Source organism: Pristiophorus japonicus, chromosome 5 (assembly GCF_044704955.1).
Source record: "Pristiophorus japonicus isolate sPriJap1 chromosome 5, sPriJap1.hap1, whole genome shotgun sequence".
Classification (NCBI taxonomy): domain Eukaryota; kingdom Metazoa; phylum Chordata; class Chondrichthyes; family Pristiophoridae; genus Pristiophorus; species Pristiophorus japonicus.
Genome location: NC_091981.1, coordinates 129,647,040 through 129,674,176, shown reverse-complemented (window position 1 = coordinate 129,674,176; position 27,137 = coordinate 129,647,040).

Here is a 27,137-nt window from a genome sequence, read left to right as displayed (position 1 = left end):
CTGCTCCATTGCCCTCTGCAACATTGAAGAGCTGTGAATGGGCCACTAATTCTATGCAAAACTATGGCAGTGTAGCACTCTAATAGTTGCCAGCATTTAACCAACCTTCCAGGATAATAAGGCCCCCCAGCCCCTGACTGCAGTTCCATCCAGCAATCTACATCAAAAGAACTGCGCAAACTATATTGCTTCTCCTGCCTGGGGAACTCTCTCCTGGACAATAGTATTGCCTGTAACTGATTTAAACACAAATATAGGGCTGAATTTTCCGGGGTGGTAGTGGGCATGATCGGTGGCAGGTTGGGTGGTAAAGTTGTTATTTTTGACAGAGGGTCGGGAATCCGTTATCATCTCACTCCCACATGCTATTCCCCCAGGCAAGTCTCTCATCGTAGAGCCAACCCAACGGGCAACAGAAGGAGACCCAATTATAATGATTACCAGGTAGTTTACAGGCACTTACGGGTTTTTTTTCACTTACTTTTTAAATGTCCCTGCATGGCCACGAGATTCATGCAGCTTGGGAACCATGTCTGGGCAACCTGAGGCGGGAATTTTGATTACTTGACAGCATGAAAAATAACTCCCCAAATAAAAGCATAATTACATCAGCTAACAGATTTATGGAGATTCTGTTCTACTTGAAAAGCTACTGGTAAATATTAATTCAGAAATACCTGAAGGGAAGTGAGTGCTGAAGGCTCCCCTCCAACCCTGGATAGTGAGGGAAATACATTTTTCACTGGCCATTATAGGCTATTGCCGTCCAACTCAACAGTAATTGCAGTGAATTGATCTGCACTATAGCAAATTACATATCCCAGTTAAATAAATGTTTGTGTTGTTTCTGGTCAGGGTTTTCTCACAGTATACTGTGATTGTCCAGTTACAGATTAAATTAAGTCATCAACCGTAACAATTTCATTCTCATCACTTATTCCACTGGTTCAATTTGCTTTCAGTCCCTGAATATGACTAATTTCACTTTTCAGTCTGAGACTTTGGGGGTGAATTTCTGCAGAGGTTCTCTCACTTTTCCATTGCTAATTTCAACGGAAGAGCTGCAGAAATACCAGTAACACCACTTACACTGTTTGTCAGGGATTCTGCAGCTCCTCCGCTGAATTTGCATAAGATTGTAAATCCACCTCTTTACAATTACATTTAAAATCTGCTTAATATTATATATGCCCTATACACAAACATCTTTTATTTGTACCAGTAACTGATACAAAAGTCTATGGAGGTGAAATTCATTACTGCCCCCTTCGGGTTACCGCCCCGGAAGGAAGTGGGTGGTAATGGAGTAGATGCGTCAGCAGTGTTACACACTTGGCTGCATTTTGCTGCCATGTCTGAGGGGCTTTTCATCAATTAAATGGTAGGTCCTGCTGCTGAATTTACAGAAGGAAAAGGCACCTACCTGGATCACTGGGTAGTAGGGCTGCCATGTGATAATGGCAAGACCTCATGAAGGAAACTGCATGAAGAGTGGCAATGAAACGTTATGTGTTTTTTCTGCACTTAGCTACCTCCCCTTTAATTTTTGCCCTGGTAGCAGCTGGCTGCTTGATACGTGTCCCCTGAAGCTGTTGCTATTATTGCCTGGCACTGTTCCAGGGGTAAAAGCTAATTTCAGGGACGGGGCGCTAATGGGTGATGCACACTGCAATGATGTCACAATCTCTGGGTACAGGAGATTGGGGCGCAACGCCATAGCATCGGTGTTAAACTCCTGCTGAATATGCCTTACGTGGGTGGTAAGGCACTTGCACCCTGTTAGCGCCCCCCCAGGGACGCTAATGGGAGGTGAATTTCCAGCCCTTTAGATTTGTGACTAAAGCACCAATAACTTTCCAATTAATTAACTTTTAAAATTATGATCTTGATTGTATTTATAGATGACATCATATTACTTAATGATAAGATTTAAATATTTCTTTGTCACTCATATATAACTTTTATTACATTATTGTACAATAAAGACTCAACACCCACTTTGTTAGATTAAACTTCAAATGTAATGTGGCCATGGTCCCTTTAAAAATCCCGGCTGAAAACGCGTCATGAATGATGTCACCAGACTCATTCCATTTAATTAGGCAGGGTAATGAGCTGGGTGGGCTTAATAGGCCCCAGTGAGGTAAGTTCATTTTCAGCAGCGGGCTGGAGCCATCAACGGGGTCATGACCCCCCAAGGACACCCGCCCAGATAAGCAAAATTCCAGCTATGGTGTTCGCCCAATTACTCAATGAGTTTATTCAATAAGTAGCTTAACCATAAAGACCAGGAAAGTCCCAGGTTTGACTTCCATATCATAGTTCAGGATTTTAATCATCACTTACTTTTTTCTTCATAGCTCTCCTGCAATTTCCAAAAGATCAAGTGCCTTATGAACCAAAATTCACAACTTCATTTGCCCTGATGTATTTGTTAGCGTGGCCAGATTTAACAATTAACTCCTAGTTTTGGTAAACTTCTTACTGGATAATCTGCAGGTACCTACCCACAGTTACCTATCATTTTCAAAGGCAGAAAATAACACATTAACAGACCACTGCATACAAACTAGACCTAGCCAAATGTAAAATAAAAAGACACAGTAAGATAGCAAAAGGAGTACAATAGCTAACTTTAGGTACATGTTGGTAGCACGTATCAGAACATCGCGGGTGCACTTGCTGCTAACTCCTGTCCAGTGATTTCAATGCCTGGTCAAAAGGGTAGGTCTTAAAGAGCATCTTAAAGGAGGAGAGAAAGGTGGAGAAACAAAGCGGTTTAGGGAAGGAATTCGAAAGCTTGGTGCCTAAACGGTTGAAGGCAGAGTCACCAATGGTGGGCTGAAGGAAGTGGGGGATGCACAAGAGGTCAGAGTTAGAAGAATGTAGAGTTCTCAGTGGGTTGTAGGGCTGGAGGAGGTTACAGAGATAGGAAGGGGCAAAGTCATGGAGCGATTTGAACAGGCTGATACTTTTAAAATTGAGGTGTTAGTTGATCAGGGGGGGGCCAATGTCAGTATATATCCATGATTCTCTGTTATGTGCTGCCACCAGGCGAGGTTTTTCACTATCAGGACATTCTTTGAAATCTAGCCCCAATATATGAATAGGTTTTAAAATAAATTCTGAAATCCTTGCATTTTCTTTTCAGTAAATTGCTGAAAACACACGGGTCAAAATTCAATTGATAACGCATGCTGATAACATCAGTGTTAGGTGTTAACTAGGAGTTAGGCGTCTGGGAGTGGTGCTCGGTGCTGTTCACGCCTGATGCAAAATTCGCTTGAAATTTTTTAGGGGCGTAAACACGTAACGTACCGCCGGCTAACGCCATGGAAATCATTACATCAGTACGCATGCAACGCCTCTTTGGCACCCTTCTCGCCACATTCACTTTTGCTACCTTACGTCATGGCTGGCATTCATGGCGCCTGAAAAAAATGGACTGCACAAGGCGGAGAAAATAATCCGGAGCGGTATTTAAAAGGAGTTGCAGCCGGAGTTGAGCGGTCTCGGTCAGTGCTGCGTTTGATGCTCACACAGACAGTAGGGTGTTGGTATCGTGCTGCTGTTCACTCGTCAGATTGATTATTAATATCTCAGACACATTGCTGGGTTCGATATGGGAGAAAAGTGAATGTTGGATTTCACTGTGACCTCTGCAAAGTTATGGGGGCAGTGATTGCACACCACGTCATCCTGCGGCGACAACTTGAAAGGCGCTGGCTGCAGACACAGCTTAGGGCAATGTGGATCCTCCCCAGAGGAGACACCTCAGACAGTGGGGCAGGAGGCCGCACCCACGCAGGCTTTACTGTGCGCATTGCTCTTATCTTGAGATATCCGAGGAGCACTGCTGAAGAAGCCTGAGGTTCCTCAAGGAGGTGGTCACGGAGCTTTTCAACCTTCTGCAGACCTACCTGGCAGATGACATAGGCACCAGGACCTCGCTGTCAGTGGCAGTGAAAGTGACAGCAGCACTTAACTTCTATGGTACCGGCTCCTTCCAATCTTGTGTAGGCAATATATGCAACATCTCGCAGTTTGCAGTATATTGCTGCATTCGCCATGTTACCGACGCTCTCTACAGCAAACAATTACATTAGATCAACTTCAACATGTCCAGGGAAGACGTGGATGAGCACACCTGTGGCCTTGCCATGATAATGGCCTTCCCCAGGGTTCAGGGAGTCATTGATTGCACTCATCTGGCATTGCGGGCCCCACCTCACCTGGCCAGCCTCTTCACCTGGCCATCTGCTGAACACATCGCGCCCGACCCTCGAAGCCTCCGTGCAAACAAACGGCAACACAATATTGTGACAAATGTAACACATTTTTATTGATACAAAACAACATAGTGTGCTGTAAAGAAGCACGAAAGGACGCTATCATCCACAGCAAGCAATAGTTGAAACCTGTCCCCTTGAAACATTATCATCCATGTGCACGTGCAACTATTCACATTACTTTATCATGGAACAAGGACAACATCTCTGGGCAGCATCACACAATTTTTTATTGGTTCATCCAACTCCAACTATTTACATTAGTTCACATTAGAGCAAGATGTCCATTTCTGGCCACTAGCACACACATCTGTACCAGCTCTTTCTCAGTGCTTTCCCACCCCTTCCCTTCTCCCCCTCCCAGACCTACTGCTCCTCCTCAATGGGGTCTCGGTGCCTGCAGCAAGGCTGGTAGAAGGCCGCTGTGATGGCACCGCTGCCACAGCTGATGGCTGAGCAGAACGTTCCGCACCACCTCGGTCCCTGGAAAGGCTGGCTGCGGACTGCATCACCTCAGCATGGGCGGCAGCACTCTGTGGTGGATAGGTTGCAGAGAGTGGCAGGGACAAGGGTGGAATTATGTCATCCTGAGAGAGAACATCACGTTCCAACAGGCCCAACACAGTGCTACTCCCCCGGGGCAGAGCCTCAGCATCTTGAGCTTTCTGGCTGAGCAGATTGCTGCCCTGCTTCACCAATGTTAGTACCCTGTGTAACTGATGGGGCCCCAGACATGATGGCAGCAGTCAGTGCTTGCGTGGATTCAAGTTGGCTCTGCATTAGGGCAGACTGCGACTGCAGCACACCATGGAGCTGATTGATGCCACCACGCTCTGACGACATGACAGTGTGCAGGCTGACCATAGCGTCGGTGTGGTGCTCAATGGCTACTGCCACATCAGCCATAGCCCGTGGGACCCCCATGGTCACTTGAAGCATCCCAACATCTGTCGGTACCTATCAAGGATCGACTCGATGGGCCACTGAAACACAAATGCAATCATTGAGGTGGCCGCCACCACACTCAAAGCAAGTGCACCGACACTCTCGGGCACCCTTGACAAAACACTCAGAAGATCACTGTGCATTTGTAATGACTGTCTGGCGAGATCCTCGAAGTCGGCCTCATCAGAGTGCTGCTGAGCATCACTCGGGCATACACTCACCCTCCGGGGAGCAGGTCCCCTGATCTCCCCTCCCCCGTGGTGTTGCAGCAGGTCACTGGGTCCCGGAGCATCACCCACCTGCATCTCCCCGACCATGCCTTCTGACGAAACACTGCTGACCCCAGTCTCTGACGATGCTGGATCGTCGGTCATGTCCAGAGTGATGTCCTCCACCTCCTCGTCCTCGTCCTCTTCACCGTCACCTGCAGTGGAAGGCTGACATGCAGGCCCCTGGCCGTCTGAGACATCATCTGAAAGCACAAAGCCAGAGAAGAGTGGTTAGCTGCAGGGGAGGGCGCCAGGAGCGGGAAACACATTCGAGAATGCCAGTCTCATGGAAAGAGCTGAAGGATTGTGGTGTCAGGCCTAAGTATCCTGGCGGATGCTGCAAAAGAACTCAACATACCCTCATTGTCCCCAGGGGGGGTCGGACTCACCCACCGCCATGGCACCCACTTGAATGGCCATCAGGGTTGAGGCGTGGTTCTTGAACAGAGTCAGAACCTACAGGTCAGAGTCCCCTCCTCCGGTCCACATCTGCTCCCTACGGTTGTGGTCGAGCTTGTCCTGTGAGATGAAAAAGAATGCCTGAGTTAGAGGCCTTCTATTAGTGTGTCCCAAGTGCCTTACATAGCTTGATACATGTAATTGTATGAGTGTCTTCACAGTTCGATGTAACTTCCATTCGCTGCGTGGTGTTGCTGTGGCAATGCTTGAATTCAGGGACCAGGACCTAACAGTAACAGGGAGGCTACCATCTTTGAGATGCAAATGAAGACGGAGGAGTCAACAACATGAGGAGTAGTTCTGTAGAACCGAGTAGCAAGGTTAACAGCAAATGCAGGCCCTTGCAGTGGGTGAGGCTTCAAATGGGAACCTTTTCCATGTGGCCTCACCCACTTAGAGCATGGATGTCGAAACACTACTTTGAGAGAGTGCACAGTGAGGTCAGAGCTTAACATCTTAACTGTTCAAATGTAAGATACGCACCGTCACCAGCCACATCATCTCGTTCCACTTCTGTACACATTCAGTGGCTGTCGTGGCCACCGTGTCACTCGCAGAAACCTGTTGTGAGATTTCCTTCCATAGGCCTCTGTCAGCCGGCGCCTCTCCAGGGCATCAAGGAATGCATCCAGGGCGGTGTCCGAGAACTGATGGGCACGCTGACGAGCTGCTGCTGCTAGGTCTGCCATGCTCACTTCTGAGTAAGTGCGTAGGAAATTAATATAGCTACGAGGAGTTGAGCCACCAATCAACAATTCAATTAAAGCCAGATGGCACCACTGTCTGTGATGCGGCAACAAATGCTGCCTAAGTCCCTGATGTTGAGCCCATGCTTAATGGCCAACTAGGCGCATCCAGGTAAGTGTGAAACACCATGATTTAATGCTCCTATCAATTCTTTAGGCGTCAACACTGAATTTCGCGTTTGGGGTGCGCGCCTAATGTGAGGCGTTAAAAATTTCTCTCATGCAGTGACAACGCCTCAAAAATGGCGGTACCAAATTTCAACCCCACAATTTCTAGTGGAAAGTTAGATGAGAACAATTCCCCACAAAGTGTTGTTGGAGTTGCACTCATCCAGGCAAGTGGAGAATATTCCATCACATTCCTGACTTGTGCCTTGTAGATGGTGGAAAGGCTTTGGGGAGTCAGGAGAAGAGACACTCGTTGCAGAATATCTCAACCTCTGACCTGCTCAGTATTGATGTGGCTGGTCTAGTTAGGTTTCTGGTCAATGGTGACCCCCCCCAGGATGTTGATAGTGGAGGATTCGGTGATGACAATGCCATTGAATATCAAGGGGCGGTAGTTAGACTCTCGCTGATTGGAGATAGTCATTGCCTGGCAATTGTGTGGTGCGAATGTTACTTGCCACTTATCAGGCCAAACCTGAATGCCGTCCAGGTCTTGCTGGATGCAGGCATGGACTGTGTTATGCATGTAAACATTTTAACTGTGTAAGACTTGCCACAAGAGGGCGCAACTGTTGGAGGTCCAAGGGTCACCTGCACACCTCGTTCAAGGGAGTATAAAAGATTGTCTGCCATGCTGCTTGGGCACTCTAGAGTTATATTAAAGAGACTAAGGTCACATCAGTTTTAGCTCACAGTACTCAGTCTTGTGGAATTCTTCCATACATAACAATTGGCGACAAGTAACAGATTACAAACATTCATGCGGTCGTGGCTGCCATTGGTATTTTGGTGAGATTTGTAGAGGTTGATGATTGGGAAGCCTTCATTGAGTGTCTCGACCAGTACTTCGTGGTCAACGACCTGGATGGGGACGTAAAGGCGATCAAGTGCAGGGCGATTCTCCTCACTGCATGTGGGTCCACAATATACGGCCTCATCAAGAATCTACTAGCACTGGAGAAACCAGCGGAGAAGACATATACAGAGTTGTGTATGCTGGTTCGGAACCACCTCAAGCTGAAGGAGACCGTCTTAATGGCCATGTATCGCTTCTACACGCACCACCGCTCCGAGGGCCAGGACGTGGTGAGTTATGTCGCCGACCTGAGACGCCTTGCGGGAACTTGCAAATTTGCTGGATTTTTGGGGGAAATGCTGCGGGACTTTTTTGTGCTTGGCATCGGCCACGAGGTCATTCTTCGCAAGCTGCTGTCCGCCGAATCCTTTGACCTGAGCAAGGCCATCATGATAGCCCAGGCATTTATATCCACGAGCGATAATACCAGACAGATATCTTCCCAGCATCAAAGCTCACTGGCAAGTACTGTGCATAAAATAACATTGCTTGCAGGCAGAACTGCATATGGCAGGGCCTACACGTCTGCAGCTGCAAGGCCTAGGATGACTCAGAGTCCACCATCAGGCATGAATGCAAATCCATTAGCACCATGTTGGCGCTGCGGGGGTAATCATCGAGCTCATCAATGTCGATTCAAGCACTACGTGTGCAAAGGCTGTGAAACAATGGGGCACCTCCAGCGAAGAGTGCTGCGACTCACCACATGGCAGAGTTGGCAGAGGATGATCGATCTGGCGTGGATCACGCAGAACTCAACCCGAGGAAGAAGTGTATGGGGTATATACCTTCACCACCAAGAGCCCTCCCATCATATTGAAAGTCAAATTAAACGGTATTCCGGTATCAATGGAGTTGGACACAGGGACGAGTCAGTCAATTATGAGCCTGAAGGCTTTTGAGAAACTGTGGGGCAACAAGGCACAAAGGCCCAAACTGAGCTCGATTCAGACAAAGCTGCGCACCTATACCAAAGAGCTCATACCTGTCATTGGCAGTGCGGCAGTTAAGGTATCGTACGATGGAGCTGTGCATGATTTATCACTGTGGATTGTACCAGGCGATGGCCCAATGCTATTCGGCAGAAGCTAGCTGGGAAAGAGTCGATGGAACTGGGACGACATCAAAGCACTACCTTCAGTGGAAGATGCCTCGTGCGCCCAAGTGCTGAGCAAGTTTCCGTCGCTATTTGAACCAGGCATCGGCAACTTCACAGGCGCCAAGGTGCAGATCCATCTAGTCCTCGATGCAAGGCCCATTCATCACAAGACTCGAGTGGTTCAATATATGATGAGGGAGAAAGTCGAGATCGAACTGGACAGACTTCAACGAGAGGGAATCATATCGCCAGTCGAGTTCAACGTGTGGGCCAGTCCGATTATTCCGCTGTTGAAAAGCGATGGCACGGTCAGAATCTGCGGAGACTACAAGGTAACGATCAACCAACTCTCGTTACAAGATCAGTACCCACTACCCAAGGCGGATGACCTGTTCGCAACGTTAGCTAGGGGGTGGGGGGGGGTTCACCAAGTTGGACCTAACCTCCACCTACATGACACAGGAACTGGCTGAATCTTCAAAAAGATTGACGTGCATCAACATGCACAAAAGACTGTTTATATACCACAGGTGCCCTTTTGGGATTCGCTCAGCTGCTGCCATCTTCCAGAGGAACATGGAGAGTCTGCTGAAATTGGCTCCGCGCACCGTTGTGTTTCAAGACGACATCCTGATTACCGGTCGTGACACCACCGAACACCTGCACAACCTGGAAGAGGTTCTAAGTCGACTAGACAGAGTGGGACTCAGCTGAAATGCTCCAAGTGTGTTTTCCTGGCGCCAGAAGTCGAATTTTTGGGGAGAAAGATTGCGGCAGACGGCATCAGACTCACGGACTCAAAGACAGAAGCTGTCAAAAATGCACCCAGACCACAGAATGTGACGGAGCTGCGTTCGTTCCTGGGATTCCTCAACTATTTTGGTAACTTTCTACTTGGGTTAAGCACTTTGCTGGAACCATTGCACATGTTGCTACATAAGGGTGACGATTGGGCTTGGGGTAAATCTCAAGAGACAGCCTTCGAGAATGCCAGAAACCTACTTTGTTCTAATAAGTTACTTGTACTATATGACCCGTGTAACGATTAGTGCTAGCCTGTGATGCATCTTCGTACGGGGTCGGCAGTGTGTTACAGCAATCCAGTGTGTCGGGGAAACTTCAACTGGTTGCATATGCGTCTAGAAGTCTGTCTAAGGCTGAAAGAGCCTACAGTATGGTCGAGAAAGAGGCGTTAGCATGTGTATATGGTGTTATGTATTTAACCCTTGGCAACCTGTATCACACCACCACCAGAGGGCCTACCTGTTGGTGTCCCAAGGGATCCCAGCATCCCTTGGGAGCACTTTATATAAGCAGGCCTCCCACGCTGTACCTGCACGCTGGAGTCTAATCAAAGGAGCTAAGGTCTCACTTACTCATTGCATACAGTACTCAGTTTCATCCTTTATTATGAGCATAATAATTGACGACGAGGTAACGAATAACTGCACAAAAATGCAAAGAACTGTTGGTATTCGGGAGAAGTTCTCAGAAGGGGATGATTGAGAGGCCTTCGTGGAGATACTCGACCAATACTTCATGGCCAACGAGCTGGAAGGGAACGAGAACATTGCCAAATGAAGAGCGATCCTCCTCACCGTCTGTGGGGCAATAACCTATGGCCTCATGAAGAATCTTCTAGCTCCGGTAAAACCAACAACAAAATCCTATGAAGAATTGTGTACGCTGGTCCGGGAGCACCTAAATCCGAAGGAAAGCGTTTTGATGGCGAGATATTGGTTCTACACATGTCAACGGTCGGAGGGCCAGGAAGTGGCAAGCTACGTCGCCGAACTAAGGCGCCTTGCAGGACATTGCGAATTTGATGGATTCCTTGAACAAATGCAAAGAGACTTTTTTGTGCTTGGCATTGGCCATGAGGTAATCCTTCGCAAACTATTGACTGTTGAAACACCAAATCTGAGCAAAGCCATAACGATAGCCCAGGCATTTATGTCCACCAGTGATAACACCAAACAAATTTCGCAGCATAAAGAGGGTTCGGCTAGTACTGTGCACAAAGTAACGTCATTTTCGAGCAGGAATATACATGGCAGAACATACACGCGGCTGCTGCACGACCTCAGATGACCCAGAGTCCGCCATCAATTGTTAATGTGAGGCAGTTAACACCCTGTTGGCGTTGTGGAGGTGATCATCGGGCCCATCAATGCCGCTTCAAACACTATGCGCGCAACGACTGCAGAACAATGGGACATCTCAAGCGAAAATGCAGGCGAGCTGCAAACCGTGCAAACCACTATGTTGCAGAGGAAGATCGATCCATGGTAGATCAGGCTGAACTAGAGACTCGAACCGAGGAGGCAGAAGTCCACCGATAATGTTAAAAATTGAACTGAACGGAATTCCAGTATCCATGGAACTGGACACGGGTGCGAGTCAGTCCATAATGAGAAAAAGGCCTTCGACAGGCTGTGGTGCAACAAGGCACACAGGCCCAAGCTCAGCCCCATTCACACCAAGCTAAGAACTTACACCAAAGAACTGATCCCGGTAATTGGCAGCGCAGAAGTCAAAATCTCCTATGATGGAGCAGTGCATGAACTCCCACTATGGATCGTGCTCAGGGGATGGCCCTAAACTGTTCGGCAGAAGCTGGCTGGGAAAAATCCGCTGGAACTTGGATGACATCTAAGCGCTCTCATCCATCGACGACGCCTCATGTGCCCAGGTTCTTAGCAGATTTCCATTGTTGTTCGAGTCAGGCATTGGAAGTTTCTCGGGGGAGAAAGTGCAGATCCACTTGGTTCCCGGTACACGACCCATCCACCACAAGGCACGGGTGGTATCGTATATGATGCGAGAGAAAGTGGAAATTGAGCTGCACAGGCTGCAGCGAGAAGGCATCATCGCGCTGGTGGAATTCAACGAGTGGGCCAGTCTGATTGTCCCGATACTCAAAGGTGATGGCACGGTCAGAATTTGTGGGGATTATAAAGTAACGTTTAACCATTTTTCGCTACAGGACCAGTACTCACTACCCAAGGCAGACAACCTATTTGCGACCCTGGCTGGAGGAAAGACGTTCACCAAGTTAGACCTGACCTCGGTCTACATGACGCAGGAGCTGGATGAATCTTCGAAAGGCCTCACCTGCATCAACATACACAAAGATCTGTTCATCTATAACAGATACCCGTTCAGGATTCGTTCGGCCGCAGCAATGTTCCAACGGAACATGGAGAGCCTGCTAAAGTCACTTCCATGCACTGTGGTTTTCCAGGACGACATACTGGTCACAGGTCGGGACACCATTGAACACTTGAAGAATATGGAAGAGGTTCTAAGTCAGCTAGATCGGGTGGGACTCAGGTTGAAATGCTCGAAGTGTGTTTTCCTGGCGCTAGAGGTCGAGTTCTTGGAAAGAGGAATCGCAGCAGACAGCATCAGACCCACCGATGCCAGGATGGAGGCCATCAAGAACGCGTCGAGACCACAGAACATGACGGAGCTGCGGTCGTTCCTGGGAATCCTCAACTATTTCGGTAATTTCCTACCCGGTTAAGCACCTTACTAGAACCCCTACATGTGCTGCTATGCAAGGGAGATGACTGGGTATAGGGGATTTCACAAGAGGCTGCCTTTGAGAAAGCCAGAAATGTGTTATGTTCAAACAAACTGCTTGTTCTGTATAACCCATGTAAACGATTAGTGCTAGCTTGCGATGCGTTGCCATACAGGGTCGGGTGTGTGTTACAACAGGCTAACGAATCGGGGATTTTACAACCGGTGGCCTATGCGTCCAGGAGTCTGTCCAAGGCCAAAAGGGTCTACAGCATGATTGAAAAAGAAGCTCTGCCGTGCGTTTACAGGGTGAAAAAAATGCACTAGTATCTATTTGATCTTAAGTTTGAGCTAGAAACTGACCATAAGCCACTCATATCGCTATTCTCAGAGAGCAAAGGGATTAACGCCAATGCCTCTGCCCGCATCCAAAGATGGGCGCTCATGCTATCAGCATACAACTATGTAATTCACCACAGACCGGGCACAGTGAACTGTGCTGATGCTCTCAGCCGGCTGCCATTGCCCACTACCGGGGTGGAAATGGCACAGCCCACAGACTTGCTTCTGGTCATGGTTGCTTTTGAGAGCAAGGGGTCACCCATCACTGCTCACCAGATCAGGACCTGGACCAGCCAGGATCCTGTGCTATCACTTGTAAACAGTTGTGTCCTCAATGGGAGCTGGTCGGCCGTTCCGAGGGAAATGCAAGATGAAATTAAGCCATTTCACCGACGCAAAAATGAAATGTCCATCCAGTCGGATTGTTGCTTATGGGATAATCGTGTGATTTTGCCAAAAAAAGGCAGGGAAATGTTTATACACGACCTACACAATACCCACCCAGGCATAGTCATGATGAAGGCTAGAGCCAGGTGGCATGTTTGGTGGCCCGGCATTGACTCGGACTTAGAATCACGCGTACACCAGTGCAACATGTGCTCACAATTGAGCAATGCACCAAGGGAGGCTCCATTGAGTCTGTGGTCATGGCCCTCCAAACCGTGGTCATGGCCCTCCAAACCGTGGTCTAGGATCCACGTAGATTTTGCTGGCCCCTTTCTCGGAATGGTGTTTTTATTTGTAGTGGACGCTTACTCTAAATGGATTGAATGCGTAATCATGTCATCCAGCACGTTCACTGCCACCATTGAAAGCCTCCGGGCTATGTTCACCACCCATGGCTTGCCCGACGTTCTTGTCAGTGACGATGGACCGTGTTTCACCAGCTTGGAATTCAACGAGTTTATGACCCGCAATGGCATCAAGCATGTCAGGTCTGCCCGTTTAAGCCCGCATCCAATGGTCAAGCGGAACGGGCAGTCCAAACTATCAAGTAGAGCTTGAAACGAGTAATGGAAGGCTCCTTGCAGACCCGCTTATCTCGGGTTCTGCTCAGCTACCAGACGCGACCCCACTCGCTCACTGGGGTTCCCACGGCAGAATTGCTAATGAAGAGAGCACTCAAAACCAGGCTCTCCCTAGTCCACCAGGATCTAAATGATCATGTGGAAACCCGGCGTCACCGGCAAAACATGTACCACAATCCCGTGGCTGTACCGTGATGTTAACCACCCTGTGTTTGTCCTGAATTACGGTCATGGTCCTAAATGGGTTGCTGGCACTGTCTTGGCCAAGGAGGGGAATAGAGTATTTATAGTCAAACTATTGAATGGACAAATGTGCAGAAAGCACTTGGATCAGACTAAACTGCGGTTCACCAACAACCAGGAACAACCTGAAGAGGACATCACTATCATCGACCCACCAACACACACCCAACAAGCAATTGACCTTGCTGGCAATCAAGAGGATGAACCCACCATTCCCAACAGTCCTGTCAGACCAGCCGCGCCGCAGCGCAGCAATGGTCCGACCAACTCATCCATGCCAGAGTTTGAACTCGGACGATCAACCAGGGAGCGTAGGTGCCCTGGATCGTCCCAACTTGTAAATAATTTGTATCAAAGACTTTGGGGGGGGGGGGGGGGGGGGAAGAGTGATGTTATGTATGTAAACATTGTAACTATGTAAGACTTGCCACCAGAGGGCACAACTGTTGGAAGCCCAAGGGTCACCTGCACACCTCATGCAAAGGAATATAAAAGGTTGTCTGCCATGTTGCTTAGGCACTCTGGAGTTGTATTAAAGAGACTAAGGTCACATCAGCTTTAGCTCACAGTACTCAGTCTTTAACAGACTGCTCCATTATCTGAGGAGTTGCAAATGGCACTGAACACTGTGCAGTCATCAGCGAACATCCCCACTTCTGACCTTATGATGGAGGGAAGATCATTCATAAAGCAGCTGAAGATGTTGGGCCTAGGACACTGCCCTGAGGAACTCCTGCAACGATGTCCTGGGGCTGTGATGATTGACCTCCAACCACCACAACCATCTTACTTTATGCTAGGTCTGACTCCAGCCAGTGGAGAGTTTTCCCCGATTCCTATTGACTTCAGTTTTACTAGGGCTCCTTGATGCCACACTCGGTCAAATGCTGCCTTGATGTCAAGAGAAATCACTCTCACCTCACTTCTGAAATTCAGCTCTTTTGTCCATGTTTGGACCGTGGCTGTAATGATGCTGAGTGGTCCTGGCAGAACCCAAACTGGCCTTCGGTGAGCAGGTTATTGATAGTACTGTCAATGACACCTCTCATCACTTTGCTGCTAATTGAGAATTAATTGACCAGATTCAATTTTTCCTGCTTTTTATGGACTGGACATACCTGGGCAGTGTTCCACATTGTTGGATAGATGCCAATGTTGTAGCTGTACTGCAATAGCTTGGCTAGAGGCGCGGCTAATTCTGGAGCACAAGTCTTCAGCACGACAGCCAGGATGTTGTCGGGGCCCACAGTGCACTCAGCCGTTTCTTGATACCATGTGGCGTGAATTGAATTGGTTGAAGACTAGTTTCTGTAGGCTCAATTTTTCCCAGTATTTGCGCCGTTTTTTTTTTGGAGCAGGCTGCTTTTTCTGGCCTAACTTAAAGATCCCCAGTTGCCTCAATCAATTTGCACCAGCGTAACTCAGTTAGTTACAAATTTTTTAAGTCAGTTTTTTTTCAGCCCAAGGGGGCGTAACCAGCCACCTATGCCACTTCTGGCCATTTAGAGAAGTTTGGCCAGCTGAGTTACTCCAGTTCTGATTAAGCTAACATAAGTGGCCTGTCCTGAAAAATCTTCCCTAGAGTTAAGGAAATCGGCGCAGGCAAGGAAAGCGGCGCAGCAGATGCCCAGACACACTGAAAGAATTGAAAAACACATAGCAGCAACTTACCTCCAACCCCCGCCCGAAGGCTGTCCAGTCCCATTCTCGGTCCCCGGTTCACACACAGTTCGGTCCCATTCGAGAGAGAGAGAAAGAGAGAGAGAGAGAGAAACCCGAACTGGCGACCAAGAAGACCAGACAGCCTTCGGGCGGGGCTGGAGGTAAGTTGGTGCTGTGTGTTTTTCAATTTTTTTAATGTGTTCGGAGCTGGCTGTATGCTTCACTTTGCAGCCTCAGCTTGCATTGTGTCCCTGGTTACCATGGCAGCCCGATCTTTTTGGCGCAGATCAAGGCTCCGACCCCAAAACTAAAGGTCGGGTTAGACCACGCCAAAATGAAGAGATGCAACAGGGAAACTTACAACACTTTTTTTTTGGTGAACTTGGGCCCCAAAAAATCGGGCGTAACTCTTCAAATATGCCAAAAAAATGCTTTGGGGAAAATTGAGCCCTGTGATAGTGGGGACCTCAGTAGCAGGTCAATATAGATCATCCATTTGACTCTTCTGGCTGGTCGCAGACGCTTGAGCCTTGTCTTTTGCACTCATGTGCTGGGCTCCACCATCATTGAGGATGGGGATATTCATGGAGCCTCCTCCACCTGTTAGTTGTTTACTGGTCCATTACCATTCATGACTGGATGTGACAGGACAGCAGAGCTTTAATCTGATCCATTCATTGTAGGATCGCTTAGCCCTGTCTATAGCATGTTGCTTCTGTTGTCACCATTAATGATACTAGCTTTTTTATTCCAGATTTCTTGAATTGAATTTAAATTCCACAGCTGCCATGATGGGATTGGAATTCACTTCTCTGGATTAGTAGTCCAGTAGCTTAACCACTATACTACCATTACCCGGAAGACAAAAGAGTTAGAGAGTAAGATGATGCAGAAAAAAGTGGCTTATGACAGTTGTCAGGTTGAGAATACAAGTAAGGACCAGGCTGAATATAGAAAGTTCAGAGGGGAAATGAAAAAGGAAATAAGACTGACAAAGAGAGAGTATGAGAATAGATTGGCACCCAACATAAATGGGAATTCAAAAGTATTTTATAGGCATATAAATAGCAAACGGGTAGTAAGAAGAGGGATGAGGTTAATTGGGGACCAAAAAGGAGACCTACGCATAGAGGCAGAGGGCATGGCTGAGGTACTAAATGAGTACTTTGCTTCTGCCTTTGTCAAGGAAGAAGATGTTGCCGAAGCCATAGTGAAAGAGGAAGTAGTTGAGATACTGGATGGGATAACAATTGATAAAGAGGAGGTACTAGAAAGGCTGGCTGTGCTTAAAGTAGATAAGTCACCAGGACCGGATTGAATGCATCCTAGGATGTTATGGGAAGTAAAGGTGGAAATTGCGAGGTACTGACCATAATCCTCCTTAGATACAGGGGTGGTGTCAGAGGACTGGAGAATTGCAAATGTTACACCCCTGTTCAAAAAAGGGTGTAAGGATAAACCCAACAACTAAGGGCCAGTCCGTTGGTAGTGGGGAAGCTTTTAGAAATGATAATCCGGGACAAAATTAAGTCACTTGTACAAGTGTGGATTAATTAAGGAAAGCCAGCACGGATTTGGTAAAGGCAAATCGTCATCCTAACTTGATTGAGTTTTTGGTGAGGCAACAGAGAGGGTTGATGAGAACAATGTGGTTGATGTGGTGTATATGCACTTCCAAAAAGCGTTTGATAAAGTGCCACATAATAGGCTTGCCAGCAAAATTGAAGCCCATGAAATAAAAGGGACAGTGGCAGCATGAATATGAAATTGACTCAGCGACAAGAAGTAGAGAGTAGTGGTGAAACGGTTGTTTTTCGGACTGGAGGAATGTACAGAGTGGGGTTCCCTAGGAGTCTATAATACGACCACTGCTTTTCTTGATATATATTAATGACTTGGACTTGATTGTACAGGGTACAATTTCAAAATTTGTAGATGACACAAACCTTGGAAGTATAGTGAAGTGTAAGGAGGATAGTGATAGACTTCAAGAGGACATAGGCTGGTGGAATGGGAGGTCACATGGCAGATGAAATTTAATGCAGAAAAGTGTAAAGTGGTAGGAAGAACGAGGAGAGGCAATATAAACTAAAGGGTACAATTCTAAAGGGGGTGCATGAACAGAGAGACCTGGGGGTATATGTGCACAAATCTTCAAAAGTGGCAGGGCAGGTTGAGAAAGCTGTTAAAAAAGCATACGGGATCCTGGACTTTATAAATTGAGGCATAGAGTACAAAAGCAAAGAAGTTATGATCAACCTTTATAAAACACTGGTCCAACCTCAACTGGAGTATTGTGTCCAATTCTGGGCGCCGCACTTTAGGAAGAATGTGAAGGCCTTAGAAAGGATGCATCAAAGATTTACAAGAATGGTTCTAGGGATGTGGGACTTCAGTTACGTGGATAGACTGGAGAAGCTAGGGTTGTTTACATAGGATTACATACGATATACGGCACAGAAACAGGCCATACGGCCCAACCAGTCCATGTTGGCGTTTAAGCTCCACTCGAGCCTCCTCCTGTCTTTCCTCATCTAAATCTATCAGCATAACCCTTTATTCCTTTCTCCCTCCTATGCTTGTCTAGCCTATCTGTAAATGCATCTATACTATTTGCTTCAACCACTCCCTGTGGTAGCGAATTCCACATTCTCACCACTCTTTGTTTAAAGAAATTTCTTCTGAATTCCCAATTGGATTTCTTGGTGATGATCTTGTATTAATGGCCTCTAGTTATGCTCTTCCCCACAAGTGGAAACATTCTCTCTGTATCTACTCTATCAAACCCTTTCATAATTTTAAAGACCTCAAGTAGGTCACCCGTCTTTTCTTTCCAAGAGAAAAGAGACCCAGCCTGTCCATCCTTGCCTGATATGTATACCCTCACATTTTTAGTATCAGCATTGTAAATCTTCTCTGCACCCTCTCCAGTGCCTCTACATGCTTTTTATAATATGGCAATCAGAATTGCACATAGTACTCTAAGTGTGGTCTAATCAAGGTTCAATATAGGTTTAGCATAACTTTCCTACTTTTCAATTCTATACCTCTAGAAATAAACCCTAGCGCTTGGTTTGCTTTTTTTATGGCCTTGCAAACCTGTGTGCAACTTTTAGCAATTTATGTATTAGTACTCCGAGATCCCTTTGTTCCTCTACCCCACCTAGACTTGCACCCCGAAGTAATATGTGACCTCCCTATTCTTCCTACCAAAATGTAATACCTCACATTTATCTGTGTTGAACTTCATTTTCCAATGATATGCCCATTCTGCAAGTTTATTAATGTCTTCCTGTAATTTGTTGCAATCCTCCTCATTATTGACTATTGTTAATGTAAATTGTGAACAGCTGTGGTCCCAGCACTGATCCTTGTGGAACACCATTACCCAGCTTCTGCCACTACCCGTTACCCCTACTCTCTGCGTTCTGTCTTGGAGCCAGCTAGCAATCCATTCTGCTACTTGCCCCCTGACTAAGCATTATCCGACCTTGTTCATCAGTCTATTATGGGGTATTTTATCGAAGGCCTTTTGAAAATCTAGATATTTTTCATTTCTAGATGTTCCATTTTCTCCTTTAGTAGAGATTCCATTATTTTTCCTACCACCTATGTTAAGCTGACTGGTCTATATTTCCCTGCACATGTTCTATCCCCCTTCTTAAATATAAGTATGACATTAGCTATCCGCCAGTCCTCTGGCACTACATCTTTTTCTAATGAATTACTAAATATGTCTAGTAATGCCTCTGCTATCTCTTCCCTAGCTTCTTTTAAAATGTGTGGATGCAATCCATCCAGACCAAGGGTTTTATCCTCTGAGTTTGATTCATTTATTTAATATATCCCCTTTTTTATTTTAAATTCACTTATTTCATTATTAATTTCATCATCCAATGTCATGTTCACCTAGTAAATACCAAAGCGAAATAATAATTTAATATTTCCGCCATCTCCCTATTGTTACCAGTGGTATTATACTGTCTATCCCTTAATGGCCCTATTCCCATCCCAACCTTCCTTTTTTATTGACGTGCCTGTAAAACATTTTACTATTTTGTTTTATGTTCCTTGATAATTTAATTTCATAGTTCCTCTTTGCCTTCCTAATTGTTTTTTGACTTCTCTCCTAATCTCTTCATATTCTCTCTTATCATGCACTCCCCTGCTGTCTATGTACTTAATGTATGCCTCTTTCCTTATCCGCAATTGTTCCCTTATGTCTTTATTCATTCATGGAGTTTCATTAGTGTTTAGTTCTTTCCTTTTAGCAGAATATATTTTTCCTGCACTCTGTTGAACACCGTTTTAAATGTTTTCCATTGCTGTTCTACATCGTGGTTGCCAATAGTGTTGCCCATTTTATTTTCCCAAGTTGAGGTTTAGGTATCTGATGTCGGAGGACTTGATACTGACACAGGTGCCTAAAAAAGAAAAACACGTTCTATTTATTCCTAGCTCTAAATTCCCTTTCTTTAATGAACCTAAAAAAAAAAATCACTCAAAAGAAAAATAAACTTAGAAAACAGTGGCATTATGAATTTTGGACAATGTATTTGTTGCAATAAAGATAAAATTGTATGAAAATTAGTTAAATTAAAAAATAATTTTTGTCCTATAACCAAGAACTTACATCCTCCCTTTATGAAATTGTGATTGTGTAAACATAACAGGGAAACGATATTGGGCCGACTTTTGTGGGAGAAATAACGGTGAGGCCAACAGTGCACACCGTTATTTATGTGGAAATGAGCAACTTCCAGTGACCACACATGCTCAGTTAAATGCAGAAATCCGGAAGTTGCTGTCCAAGATCCTCTGTTCCTCCAAAAGCTGCAGGATAATGGTATGCTGCTGAGAGATTCACCATTGAAATACATGGAACGGCGTGAAGTTGTGGTACTTACCTGATAATATATGCATTATATGTCAGCTGTGGTTCAGTGGGTAACACTCTCGCCTCCAAGTCTGAGGTTGTGGGTTCATAGTCCCACTCCAGAAACTTGAGCACAAAAATCTATGCAGTGCAGTGCTGAGGGAGTGCTGCGCCATCTTTCAGCTGAGACGTTAAACAGAGGCCCCATCTGGTCTCCCAAGTGGACGTAAAAGAGCCTACGGTAATATTTCAAAGAGCAGGGGAGCCATCCCTAGTGTCCTGGGAAATATTTATCCCTCAATCAACATAACAAAAACAGATGATCTGATCATTATTACATTAGTGTTTGTGGGAACTTGCAGTGTGCAATTGGCTGCTGTATTTCCTACATTACAACAGTGACTACACTTCAAAAATACTTAATTGGCTATAAAGCGCTTTGGGACATCCTGAGGTTGTGAAAGGTTTTATTTCTTTCTTGCTTGCATTTTCAGTCATACTTCTCTATCAAGCTTTGCTGGACTGGCTCCTCAAACTCCACTGCTGCTCCTGATCTTGTTCGCTCCTTGCCACCTTCCAGCAATTTATCTTCCAAATCTACACTGATTCCTTGGGTTTACCATTCACCTTCCCCTGGCTCTCTGATCTTCACTGCATTTGGTCCCTAGATTTCATACCCATTGTTTTTTGGTACTAAGAACATAAGAAATAGAAGCAGCAGTGGACCATATTTACAAAGTATATACTTGCTTTGGAGGAAGTTCAGAGAAGGTTCACTAGGTTGATTCCAGAGATGAGGGGGTTGACTTATGAGGAAAAGTTGAGTAGGTTGGGCCTCTACTCATTGTAATTCAGAAGATTGAGAGGGGATCTTATCGAAACATATAAGATTATGAGGGGGCTTAACAAGGTTGATGTAGAGAGAATGTTTCCACTAATGGGGGAGACTAGAACTAGGGGGTATAATATTAGAATAAGGGGCCACCCATTTAAAACTGAGATGAGGAGAAATTTCTTCTCTCGGAGGGTTGTAAATCTGTGGAATTCACTGCCTCAGAGAGCTGTGGAAGCTGGGATATTGAATACATTTAAGACAGAGATAAACAGTTTCTTAACCGAAAAGGGAATAAGGGGTTATGGGGAGCAGGCAGGAAAGTGGACCTGATTCCATGATCAGATCAGCCAAGATTGTATTAAATGGCGGAGCAGGCTCGAGGGGCCGTATGGCCTACTCCTGCTGCTATTTCTTATGTTCGTATGTTCTTATATAGCCCATCAAGCCTGTCTCACCATTCAATAAGATCATGGCTGAACTACTACATTAAGTATGCAGGTACAGCAAGTAATCAGGAAGGCAAATGGAAGGGAGATGGAGTATAAAAGTAGGGAAGTCCTGCTACAACTGTACAGCTATTGCTGAGGCCACTCCTAGAGCACTGTGTACAGTTGTGGTCTCCTTATTTAAGGAGGGATATACTTGCATTGGAGGCAGTTCAGAGAAGGCTCACTAGATTGATTCCTGAGATGAAGGGGTTGACTTATGAAGAAAGGTTAAGCAGGTTGGGCCTCATTGGAGTTTAGAAGAATGAGAGGTGATCTTATTGAAACATATAAGATACTGAGGGGGCTCGACAAGGTAGATGCAGAGAGGATGTTTCCACTCGAGGGGGAATCTAGAACTAGGGGGAATAGTTTAAGAATAAGGGCTCGCCCATTTAGAACTGAGATGAAGAGAAATTTCTTCTCTTGGAGGGTCGTTAATCTGTGGAATTCTCTGCCCCAGAGAGCTGTGGAGGCTGGGTCATTGAATATATTTAAGATGGAGATAGACAGATTTTTGAACGATAAGGGAGTGAAGGGTTATGGGGAGCAGGCAGGGAAGTGGAGCTGAGCCCAAGATCAGATCAGCCATGATCTTATCAAATGGTGGAGCAGGTTCCAGGAGCCAAATGGCCTACTCCTGCACCTATTTCTTATGTTCTTATGTTTATCAAATCTGCTTTTCCACCCTATCCCCATATTCCTTGATTTCCTTAGTGCCCAAAAATCTATCGACCTCAGTCTTAAATTATAATCATGGACTGAGCACCCAAAGCCCTCTGGCGTAGAGAATTCCACAAATTTGCAAATCTCAATGAAGAAATTTCTCCTCATCTCAGTCCTAAATGGCCAAGCCCCTAGTTCTAGACTCTCCACCCAGGGGAAACAGCTTCACGGCATCAACCCTGTCAAGTCCTGTAAGTATTTTATATGTTTCAAAGAGATCATCTCTCATTCTTCTAAGCGCAAGAAAATATAGGCCCATTCTACTCAACCTCTCCTCATAGGATAGCCCTCTCATCCCAGGAATCAATCTAGTGAACCTTAGTTGCAACCCCTCTAAGACAAGTATATCTTTCCTTAGATAAGGAGACCAAAGCCCTACATAATTTTGTAAGACATTCTTACTTTTATAGAAACATAGAAAATAGGTGCAGGAGTAGGCCATTCGGCCCTTTGAGCCTGCACCACCATTCAATATGATCATGGCTGACCATGCAACTTCAGTACCCCATTCCTGCTTTCGCTCCATACCCCTTGATCCCTTTAGCAGTAAAGGCCACATCTAACTCCCTTTTGAATATATCTAACGAACTGGCCTCAACAACTTTCTGTGGTAGAGAATTCCACAGGTTCACAATCCTCATCTTGGTCCTAAATGGCTTACCCCTTATCCTTAGATTGTGACCCCTGCTTCTGGACTTCCCCAACATCGGGAACATTCTTCCTGCATCTAACCCGTCCAATCCTGTCAGAATATTATATGTTTCTATGAGATCCCCTCTCATTCTTCTAAATTCCAGTGAATATAAGCCTAGTCGATTCAGTCTTTCTTCATATGTCAGTCCTGCCATCCCGGGAATCAGTCTGGTGAACCTTCGCTGCACTCCCTCAATAGCAAGAATGTCCTTCCTCAGATTAGGAGACCAAAACTGTACACAATATTCAAGGTGTGACCTCACAAAGGCCCTGTACAACAGCAGTAAGACCTCCCTGCTCCTATACTCAAATCGTCTTGCTATGAAGGCCAACATGCCATTTGCCTTCTTCACTGCCTGCTGTACCTGCATGCCAACTTTCAATGACTGATGTACCATGACACCCGGGTCTCGTTGCATCTCCCCTTTTCCTAATCTGTCACCATTCAGATAATCTGCCTTCCTGTTTTTGCCACCAAAGTGGATAACCTCACATTTATCTACATTATACTGCATTTGCCATGTATTTGCCCACTCACCTAACCTGTCCAAGTCACCCTGCAGCCTCTTAGCATCCTCCTCACAGCTCACACTGCCACCCAGCTTAGTGTCATCTGCAAACTTGGAGATATTACATTCAATTCCTTTGTCTAAATCATTAATGTATATTGTAAATAGCTGGGGTCCCAGCACTGAACCTTGCGGTACCCCACTAGTCACTGCCTGCCATTCTGAAAAGGACCCGTTTATTCCTACTCTTTGCTTCCTGTCTGCCAACCAGTTCTCTATCCATGTCAATACATTACCTCCAATACCATGTACTTTAATTTTGCACACCAATCTCTTGTGTGGGACCTTGTCAAAAGCCTTTTGAAAGTCCAACTACACCACATCCACTGGTTCTCCCTTGTCCACTCTACTAGTTACATTCTCAAAAAATTCAAGAAGATTTGTCAAGCATGATTTCCCTTTCATAAATCCATGCTGATTTGGACCGATCCTGTCACTGCTTTCCAAATGCACTGCTAATACATCTTTAATAATTGATTCCAACATTTTCTCCACTACCGATGTCAGGCCAATTGTTCTATAATTCCCTGTTTTCTTTCTCCCTCCTTTTTTAAAAAGTGGTGTTACATTAGCTACCCTCCAATCCATAGGAACTGATCCACAGTCTCTACTTGAACCCCCTTGCAATAAAGGCTTACACATCATTTGCCTTCCTAATTGCTTGCTGTACTGTATGTTAACTTCCTGTGATTCATGTACAAGGACCCCCAAATCCCCCTGAATACCAACATTAACTAGTCTCTTACCTTTTAAAAAATATCCTGCTTTTCCTTTCTTCCTATCAAAGTGGATCATTTTGCACCTCCCCACATTATACTCCATCTGCCACCTTCTTGCCCAATCACTTAACCGGTCTATATCCCTTTGCAACTTCATCATGTCTTCCTCTCAGCTTACATTCCCACCTAGCTTTGTATCATCAGCAAACTTGGATATATTACATTCGGTCCCCTCATCTAAGTCATTGATTATAGATTATAAATAGCTAAGGCCCAAGCACTGGTACTTGCGGCACTCCACTAGTTACACCCTGCCATCCTGAAAATGACTCCATTATTCCTACTCTCTTGTGTGGCATCCTTTCGAATGCCTTCTAAAAATCCAAATATACAACATCCACTGGTTTCCCCTTATCTACTCTGCTCGTAACACCCTCAAAAAATTCTGATTTGTCAAACATGATTTCCCTTTCATAAGACCGTGTTGACTCTGCCTAATCATAGTCATTTTCCTTTATGGCCCTGTTACTATGTCCTTAACAATAGAGTCTAGCACTTTCCCTGCTAAATGGCCTATAGTTCCCTGTTTTCTCTCTCCCTTCTTTTTTGAACAGCGGGGTTACATTTGCTACCTTTCAATCTATGGGGACCATTCTAGAACCTAGGGAATTCTGGAAGATCAAAACCAATGCATCCAGTATCTCTGTAGCCGCCTTTTAAAACCTTAGGGTTTAGGCCATCATGTCCAGGAATTTGTTGGTGTTTAGTCCCATTAATTTCTATAGTAGTTTTTCTTTACTAATATTCATTTCTTTACGTTCCTCACTTGCATTAGACTTTTGTTTCCCCACAGTTTCCAGTATGTTTTGTGTGTCTTCTACTGAAAAGACACAAAATATTTGTTTAGCGTCTCTGCCATTTCCTTACTCTCCATTATAATTTCTCCTGTCTCGACCTCTAAGGGACCTGTGTTTACTTTTGTTAATCTCTTCCTTTTCTACATACTTGTAAAAGCTTTTACAATCTGCTTGAATATTTCTTGCTAGTTTACTCTCATTCTATTTTCTCTCACTTTATCAATTATTGATTTTTAAAACTCTCCCAATTTTCAGGCTTACTACTCTTTTTGGTTACATTGTAAGACTTTTCTTTTCACCGAATACTAGCCTTACCGTATCTAGTTAACCATGGCTGTACCACTTTTCCAGTGGAGTTTTTATTCCTCAAAGGAATGTATATTTATTGAGAATTAGGAATTATTTCTTTAACTGTTTGCCATTGCTTGTCTGTGGTCATACCTTTTAATCTAATTTCCCTATCTACCTCAACCAACGAACCCCTCATACATCCATAATTGGCGTCGTTTAAATGCAAAACCCTTTTTTCAGATTTAATCACAATTCTCTCAAACCTAACATGAAATTCTTTCATATTCTGACCACTCTTCCCCAGTGGATCCTTTACTATAAGATTACTAATTAACCCTGTCTCATTACACATTTGGAAAGAGGTGACATGATAGGTCCAAGTCAGCATGGATTTGTGAAAGGGAAATCATGCTTGACAAATCTTCTAGAATTTTTTGAGGATGTTTCCAGTAGAGTGGACAAGGGAGAACCAGTTGATGTGGTATATTTGGACTTTCAGAAGGCTTTCGACAAGGTCCCACACAAGAGATTAATGTGCAAAGTTAAAGCACATGGGATTGGGGGTAGTGTGCTGACATGGATTGAGAACTGTTTGTCAGACAGGAAGCAAAGAGTAGGAGTAAATGGGTACTTTTCAGAATGGCAGGCAGTGACTAGTGGGATACCGCAAGGTTCTGTGCTGGGGCCCCAGCTGTTTACACTGTACATTAATGATTTAGACGAGGGGATTAAATGTAGTATCTCCAAATTTGCGGATGACACTAAGTTAGGTGGCAGTGTGAGCTGCGAGGAGGATGCTATGAGGCTGCAGAGCGACTTGGATAGGTTAGGTGAGTGGGCAAATGCATGGTAGATGAAGTATAATGTGGATAAATGTGAGGTTATCCACTTTGGTGGTAAAAACAGAGAGACAGACTATTATCTGAATGGTGACAGATTAGGAAAAGGGGAGGTGCAACGAGACCTGGGTGTCATGGTACATCAGTCATTGAAGGTTGGCATGCAGGTACAGCAGGCGGTTAAGAAAGCAAATGGCATGTTGGCCTTCATAGCGAGGGGATTTGAGTACAGGGGCAGGGAGGTGTTGCTACAGTTGTACAGGGCATTGGTGAGGCCACACCTGGAGTATTGTGTACAGTTTCGGTCTCCTAACCTGAGGAAGGACATTCTTGCTATTGAGGGAAAATAGAAACATAGAAAACATAGAAACATAGAAAATAGGTGCAGGAGCAGGCCATTCAGCCCTTCTAGCCTGCACCGCCATTCAATGAGTTCATGGCTGAACATGAAACTTCAGTACCCCCTTCCTGCTTTCTCGCCATAACCTTTGATCCCCCGAGTAGTAAGGACTTCATCTAACTCCCTTTTGAATATATTTAGTGAATTGGCCTCAACTACTTTCTGTGGTAGAGAATTCCACAGGTTCACCACTCTCTGGGTGAAGAAGTTTCTCCT